The sequence below is a fragment of the Electrophorus electricus genome, chromosome 16, assembly GCF_013358815.1.
Source record: "Electrophorus electricus isolate fEleEle1 chromosome 16, fEleEle1.pri, whole genome shotgun sequence".
Classification (NCBI taxonomy): domain Eukaryota; kingdom Metazoa; phylum Chordata; class Actinopteri; order Gymnotiformes; family Gymnotidae; genus Electrophorus; species Electrophorus electricus.
Genome location: NC_049550.1, coordinates 11,639,870 through 11,648,875, shown reverse-complemented (window position 1 = coordinate 11,648,875; position 9,006 = coordinate 11,639,870).

Here is a 9,006-nt window from a genome sequence, read left to right as displayed (position 1 = left end):
AGCGTGGATTCCGTTATCGGATTTGAAGAAGGACACAGGTTGGGTGGGGGGTATTGAAGGCTCTCGACGTCCTTCAGAAAATATTAGATATGGGCTGGTGGGGTGCCAGCGCAAAGCACCATGGGTGCTCGAAATGGCAGAGAGAGATAAGGAGGAGAAGGAGGTACTGCCGAGGTCTCGCCTTGGAGACAAAGTGGGCGAGGTCACGCCCGGGTGGCAGAGAAAGTGCCATTTGCTCGGAAGCAGACTTCAGGAAGAGCGGCAGCCAGCTTTGGCGGCTTGGCGTCTTAGCCGTTATTTCCCAGATGCCAAACTTCAGCCAATAGGAGGCAGAGAAGGGAGAACAGACTGGCCCGCGGGCACTTGAAGTCCAGGGGGTTGCGCTCGGACACCGCAGAAGGGGCGTCGCTCGGTCACGCCTCATGATCGGCTTCGGAAGGGCTCGCTAATCCGTCGATGGCTTGGATTGGCTGGATTACGGAACAATTAGCGCCGCCTTGACCTTTCGGTGACTGGTGTCTGATGCCTCTGTTTTCAACAGCTCGCATCGATCTGAGTCGACTTGCTGAGCAACTCTAAAGCCTCTCGTATGTAAAGGCAGGTGCTCCAGGTGAAAGTATAAAGAGTGATGTGGGCTGGGAGGGTCCTGGACTGGGACTGGGACACTCTGGGCATTAAGCAGAAGTCCATAAAGTCCATAAAGTCCCTAAAACCTGCCGCAGCTCCCGAACCCAGTTCCGCATTTATTCCTGATCACAGGCGTTCAATTTTCCTGTTTACTGGCATCCTCGGTCTTGTTTCCACATGTAAACCTTCAACACTAAGCTCTCCATGTTCACAGGCAAGAAAAGAAAGCCACGCGAAACATACCCACAAAGTTGCCGCCAGTGACCTCGGGCCGCTCAACCCAGCGGATGCGATAACTTACATTACAGCGGCCTTACTGGGAAGTGAGAACGCTGCCTGGGGTGATTGAGTGGATTAGCAGCATGGCCTATATTTTCCCGTCGTCCTCTCACCCCGGTCCGCAGCTGACTGAATGCAATAATTATCCCGATGCTTCTCAATTCGAGAGGGCGCACCAATGACGGAATAAATTCACGCACCAGCCATCGGCGGTGGACACATAATCGATTCCTCCCACATGGACGGATGCCCCGGCGGGTGTCTCGGCTGGGCACCCACACCGCCACAGAGCCAGCGTGCCACTCCCGGGCCGGGCAGCTCCGAACGGACGGGCCAGGTCGTGTTGCTGCCACTCCAAACCCGAGGGCAAAGTTGGCCGGATTTTTTAAATCATTTAACATAGTCATAACATTCCCGGAATGTTAGCTTTTTCTCTCTCGGTTTCTGTGTGCTGTTAACCACCCAGCGGAGGAATATAAGGTCTTCTGACCTTAATTAAGTTCCACCGACAAATGTCAGTGGTGTCCGGTAATGAACCTGGCCTGCATCTATTACGCACACGGGACAAGAACACAGAATGGAAACATACAACATACAGTCAACTTTTCCCTTAAGTAGCGCAAGGTTAAACGAGGGGGGGGTGTGGGTTGGGGTCAGCGCCTGCCTCCGACCTCCGCGAGGCTGTTGGCCCCGCACTCGTTTGCTCTCTTCGTGCTCAATGGTGAGCGGTGGCGAGGTCACAGAGAGGACGGTGGAGAGGCGTGACATTCCTCCATTTTCTGGCTTTGCCGCGGCTCCTCTCCCGCACTGCATGATCCAGTTTTAGTGAGTGACTAATCTGCTTCTGCCCTGGGGCCACGGAAGATTCCAGAAATCATAACCCCGCATTCCCTCCGCCGCTGGCACTCAAGTGTTACACGCTTTCTCGTCAGCACATAGCAGCGTGTGTGTGTGTGTGTGTGTGTGTGTGTGTGTGTGTGTGTGTGTGTGTGTGTTCAAATAAGTGGGATGTAAAAAAAAAAAATGTTCATTTTTTATCTCCTCTTTTGGCCACCATAAATCGTATAAATAACAGCCAAGTTGAATTGATAATTTATTGAAGTAGGGAAGGAGTACATGACGTCTGTATATGTCTGCGCAGGGAGATGTTCCCCTGAAGGCTGAAGAAGTCAGATAAGAGGAGTAATTTAGGAATAGATGATTTAGGACATTTTAATAACACAGTCACTTCTCTTGCATTATATATGAGCACAAAATACAAAGCCAAATCCAAACATGTCATCATAAATGCCACATTCAATATCTCTCTGACGGCATTTTCTTTTCACGTGCCTTTTCCACCAACCCCCTCACATTTCTCCAGAACAGACTGTTGCAACCATCATAAAATATGACTGTGTAATTTTACAATGAGCAAAACAAACACCTTTTTACAGCAATCTGTCCCCCCCCCCCACGTTTTATGTGCCGTTCACCTGATGTCTTGAGACACAACATGGCCCCTGGTTTAATGGAGTGCTCCAATTAAAAGCCTCCTTCAGCCTGACCTTTCTCAAATGACTGGGGAAGACTCCAGACAGTAATTACGCTCATTTCGGTGCTTGCGATTATACGGAGAGCTCGTTACGAAAGGCGAAAAACATGTCGGCCAATTAAAACCCTCCGTGGATATATTGTTCTCCGTGTTTGCTCGCCATTTTCCCATATTAGAGGAAGAAGAAAGGAGTATTTACGTTGGCTGTGAAGTGCTGGTGAAGCGCATTATACAAACATGGCAAGCACCTTATTGACTCGGAGCAGCGAGCACTGTCTTATGAGGTGGTGTCATAGGAGCTGTCCACTCTGAGGCTCCAGCCGCCCTGTGCAATAAAATCGACGATATTAAATTAACACCTGCACCGTACACCAGAGACCCGAGCGGCTGCGCAAGGAACCTCAGAGGCCAGTCTACTGCAGGGGGTGTTAAATCACAATAACACTCACAAGATGGTCTAGCAGCATAGCGAAAGTGTCCCTGAAGCAGTGAGGGTGGTCGCTACAGTTTGCTTAAATGTTTCACCGCCGGTCGAGTGTTTGCCTGCTGTTCAAAAAATTTTCCCTGACGCATGAGAATGTAACTGGCGGGAGCCGAAGTCCAGCGTGCTGGGTTGTTTACTTCATAATGGGTACGACACTCAGATGCCCTGCGGTCTAGGCGGTTTGGACCCGATCCAGACCCTGAGTCCAAATACCGACTCGAAGTATGAAATATTTTATAACCTAACCAAAAACCCCCCGGTTCTAAAGGGAGGGCCGCGCACTTCAAAACTCGAGAAGCGCAGACCGGAAGCGTTTTCGGCTCCCAGAATCCTACCCTTCTGGCTTTCCCCTTGCCGCCTTGGCTCTTCCTCCTCGGGCTCATTGCCTCCGTGGGCACAAACTCATCTGACTGAGCGCAGGCCGCTGTGATGGACGTGGGGTTCGTTCCTGCGGGCTCCTCCTTTAATTAGCAGCGATGAAGTCGTTCGAGGCTCTCAAGAGCCCCGTTAAGAGTTCAGCATTTTCAGAGAGGTTGGCACATCTCTGTGACAGGAGGATCTGACCCTTATCAAAACTGAAAGGGTAGGATGGCGATAGCACCTTCCTCGACCGATTGTTCTCCAGCAGAGAGCCCGAACCCCAGACCGCACATCCAAAATCCAGACCTGAATTTTGTAATTACTGGTATTTAACTTTTGATCGTAGGTGTTGCGTCCCAGTCCCCGAGGTCCAGGTACTACATATTATCCATTCTCTCTTTGCCTTGGAGACAGGAGGGAAGACAAAGTGGACTGTTTAATCAACGACCAGTGATCACTAAGTCCAGGACTAGAAAATTAATTTTGAGGTTCAAAGTTGAATACCTAAAAGCAATGTTTTCTTAGGCTTAATCCTGGGGATTCCTACACTGAGCATGTTTTGTACAGTTTGTCCACTATACCACACTGGGCAAAGCTTATTAACTTCCCAAAGAAATTACATGACAAGTTGAAAGCTAGGCATAAGAGGAAAAGAAAGAAAAGCACCAGAGATGCTGGGATATACTGCTGGAGAACAGGCGGAGAAGGATTTTGCAGGCAGGGACCACTCAGAAAGTTCATCATGGTTCCTGAGACGTTCTCCTTCTGATTTGAAGACAAGGAATTAGCTTTGAGTGAGCTGCTGGAGTCCAACACACCCTAGATCAAGTCCCGGTGGCCCGAGGATGACCCAACACCATCTCCAGTACAGTGCGTTAATGTCCGAACCCAGCGATGTCGCATGCCAGCCTGTGACTTTCATTACATGTCTACTTCAAAGCGTTCCTTTGTGAGACACATCCAAGGCTGCTTCCGCCCCGTTTTGATCTTGGTGTCTTGCGTGCCGATGACCTGGTGTTTTAATTAAGAGGCACTTAATGAGTTCACGGATGGCTGGGGCTCTGTGTTTACCCGATACTGGAGGGTTCGAGGGGAGCTGGCCACTACTAAAGGCCCGCCTGGAACACGCTCAAGGTGACCGCCGTCACAGAACCGACAACTCCCTCTATAAAAATCTGTCATCTGTTTAATTAGTAGTTGAATTTGACCACTAAGGTCAAAGATGCAGCTCTCCCTAAGGCTCTCGCTGCTAAAGTGTGGACTTGCCACTCAGAACTTCAAGGTGGAACACATCAAAAATGTATACTTTAGGGGCGTGGACCCCCAGCGCTTCAAAATGTTGCCACCCCAGGGTTTTCGCCACTAGATTGAGTGTACGTGACTGAAGAAGGAGAACGAGTCCACAGCTCGGGCATTTCAGTGCGCTGACTTGTTTGTTTCCTGATGGGAATGAATCGGGACAAAATGTAATGCGTAGCACTTTCATTACGTTTCCATCCTGAAACTCAGGGCAGTTTCCTCCATAAATGAACCCGCACAAGCTAAAACACTCCAAAGCACGACCCCAGCAAATATACAGTTAATACATTGTAAGGAAATATAAATAAGCGGGATCAATCGAATCGGCGTTCCTTAGTTACAGGGCTGGATGTCGACATGCCGACGGAGCCCTGTCCTAGATTAAGGTAAGAATCCTCATTGATGGTGTAGTTTGGGCTGAAAACTGAACCAAATCTGTGTCTGTAAGAGCAGCGCCCAGGGGAGCACTCTGCAGCCAGGAAGACATGACGGTCAAAATATGCTTAAACATCTCCTCGTGCACTGTTTCAGGTCTCACTCTTGTCTCAGTGAGATTAGAGGAGTGACAGCAAAGGGAAGTGCATTCAATCATCCAGAACCATGTGTTGCTCTCTCGGAAGAAGAGTGGATGGAAAGATGATCAGGAGATTGTTCTGGCACGCAGGGCGTGGAGGGAAAGGAAGAGCGGATTTTGACAACAGCCCATCTACGGTCCTCTCTGCCCGTAATGCCGGGGTGGGAAAAGCTTGGAATCAATGCGGGGCCTCCCGATCCAGGTTTTTATCATAAGGTAATAAACAGGAGTGAGTCACGGATCAATGTTGCATGCCTCACAGTGGAAAGCCGATTTACACACCCTCCACCCCAGATGAGAGGCGATGGGACTTTTGTGCATCCGCTGTATGCCTGAGAGAAGTGTGTGTATGCGTGTGTGTGTGTGTGTGTGTGTGTGTGTGTGTGTTTGTGTATGTGTGTGTGCATGAACATACATGTGAACATAAATGTATGTGAAAAGTGTCTGTGTGTGTGTGTGTGTATGTGTGTGTGTGTGTGTTTGTGAGCATGCATTCTGCACACAGAAGGCAACAGTCCCCCACTAAAAGCCATTTCATATTCATGACCGTAATAAGGCTTTTGTTTCACCACGCTAGATTAATAAGGCTCGCTGAAGTCTTTCCTGGGCAGCCAATGAGATTCCATTCAGAAGCATGTCTCCACACAGCACAATGGTGTCTGCCCAGTCAGAATGTATTGAACCCTGAGGCAGTCTATTACGTTAACCTTATTTGACTTTAGACCCTATTTAAGGACCTCATAAAGTTGAGACAGGCCGCTATTGCCCCGATCATGATCCTGATAGGCAGTCGTCTCAATCGCCCCAGCTCTCCTTCTCTGTCCATTCCTTCCTCTCTTCATTCGCACTCTCCTCTCTCGCTCGCTTCCTCCGCCGTCTCTCTTTGTCTTTTTCTATATGGCTCATACGAGAAATGTTCACATTTCTTGAGTTCCAGTCTGCGGTTTGTTTTCTAGCCACCGGCTCTGAACTTCATCGAGCCTTCTGTGTGATGAAGCACGCTGTCCCTGCCCGGCCCGTTTCTCGGCGCGGACTCCTGCGCTGTCCGAGGACCTTGCAATGAGACATGGAAATAGCGCTGTGGCTCTCTCATTTGACTATGAACATGGGCTCCTGCAGAAAAATCAATGAACACAATGGCATGCAGGCAGAGGAGAAAATCTGATATATTAGCTATAATTGGAGCAAGCAGAAAAGACCTCTTTATAAAACACAGCTGACTTTCTTCCCTTAATCAATATGGTGGTGATGAAAAATACAACAGCCTGAAACAGACATTGCGCAGGTCCAAGAACAAACACAAACACAAACACAAACACACACACGTACCTGCACCTGTCCCAGGCTGCTCAAGCCTATGTCACGGACCCCAAGACTGCTTCCCTGATCCAACAAGCCTGAACCAGACAAATACTCAAAGAAAACGAGCCCAAGAACAATAATGAGAGGCAGCACAAAAAACAAACAAACAAACAAAACACCCCCAAACGCTCAGACCAGGAGAAGACAGCTGGTACTGAGGCCCCCGGTGGCGTCTGGCTCCAAAGCCGATATGACTGGTCTGGCTCTGTGAAGTACTCAAACGTTCAAGAGCTGCAAGGGGAAAAAAAAAAATAGCTTCAGACTGTTTTTGACACAAATTGGCCTACAATATCCACAATCAGAGAATGCCAATTTACTCTGAAATGCAGCAAATAAACTTTTAATTAATTATTTAATTAATTTTAAAGTTTTGGATGAAAATAATACATGGCCGTTTAAAGAAAAACCCTTTCTAATGGCCAAATATTTTCCAGAAATATTAACAAAACACTGTCTAAAATGCACAGGAAAGCGTTTGAACATATGCTGTGATCTGGCCATTTTCACGCCTCTCCATGCCAACGCCATAAGGAAAATGATTCTGAGGCTCTGGACAGTCGCTTTATGCTTCTCTTGTTATATGCGGTGGAATCACTCCCACGCCCAGTTTGGCTGACGGTGGGGTATGACCGCTGAGGGGCGGGGCGGCGCGGCGCGGCTGATGGCATCTTAACGCTGCCAGTGGACAGAGGAGAGTGGGAGTATAGGTGTGACTTAAAATGGCATCAATAAACAAACAAAACACACAAACACACTAACTGGATCCCTTTGACATTCCTAACTGTTCCTCTAATTAGATTCCTTTTCTTTCATTTCTCAACAGCCTTTTGCACTATGTACAGTATTTGTACTACGTCTTATAGTTCAAGTTCAAGTTCGGTTTATTCTAATTTATTCTATTTATTATAATTGTTGTTGTTGTTGTTGTTGTTGTTGTCAACAATGATGCCACCATCCACCCTGATCTTTATACAGATATAGAGCAGCGCAAGGGCCACTGCACTGGCACAAACTCTGGCGTGAGCCCAGTTCCGTCAGAGCCTCGTGAGAAATGAGCCCAATTTCACAATCATCAGTACGCTGAGGCATTCCACGCCAGCATAAAGGGGGCCTTGTGCTGTATAATGCACTAAAAGGGCACATCCGCAGATCCAGTAAATGTCACAGACACAGCCGCGTCTAAGCAGCCTCTGTACTATTTATGACAGGCATTAATGAGAAAAACATGCTGAGATGATATTTTAGGGACCCTGATGCAGCAAACTGTACACAAAAGTAAATGTAAATCAAATTAAATTACGTTTTAAAAATAGTAATATACGTAGGCCACAGCAGTGCCGGCTCCGGTGCCGCCACACGCCAGGGGATGCGCTAATATTCCAACCATATTTCATGCAATAGTAAAATCGAATTAGATCTGATTTTAGGCTGCAATGTTTAATACGCAACCCAATTGTGGAGACAGTTTTTAAAACATAATTCAGCATATGCATCAAAAGCACATAATATCGGGGATGTATGAAGCTTTTAACATTGTGATGTTAGGGGTTGAAATGTGATAGGGCTTTACAGTGCATTATCTTCCTGCTGTGTGTGGGGTTTTTTTTGAAACCGTTAAAATGTCTAAACATGCGTTATCTGAGCGTACGGGTGAATTCCCGATGTATAACGAGATGCTTGCGGCTGGAATGCTAAACTCCTCAGCACAGGCCATGAGATGAAAAAGAAGAGAGAGAGAGAGAGAGAGAGAGAGAGAGAGAGAGAGAGAGAGAGAGAGAGAGAGAGAGAGAGAAAGAAAGAGAGTGAGAGAGAAAGAGAGTGAGAGAGAATGAGAAGGAGTGTTTTGATCTGTATTTATCCGTTCCAAATGTTTTTTAAGCTGTGTGCAAAGCTTTTGAAGTGTTTACTATTCAATTGCCTTGGCTGTCTCTGTATGACTGGTGTGTGCATGTCATTGTGTGTGCATGTGTGTGTGTGTGTGTGCATGTGCATGTGCGTGTGCTTCTGTATCTGCGTGTGTGTGTGTTTGTGTGTGTGTGTGTGTGTGTGTGTGTGTGTGAGAGAGAGAGAGAGAGAGAAAGTCTCAGTTCAATGTTTGTTTGGCTCTGTTGTGGCTGGCTAGGCTGTGTGTGTGAACTTTGTTTGCTGCTGTTTTGATCGCTGGGTGATCCCTGTGGGTCAGAATAGAGGACAGAGTGAGAGAGACATGGGAAGAGGGGCAGAGATGGAGAGAGAGGCAGACAGAGGGGAAAAGAAAGAGCGAGGGATGGGTTGTTGTGTTCCCAGTCTGAGGAGGAGAGAGTTAAGGCCACTAGCGTGCCAAGTGTTCCCTATGGACTCACTGCCTACTGTTTCCATCTCACTCTCCTCTTAGTGCATGGACCCGTGAAGAAGGAAGGGAAGAGTGTCTCTCCACGTCTGGGCCGTGACGTCTCTCTTTCTCTCTCTCTCTGTTTCATGCTATCTCTACCTCTTTCCCAAGTGTAT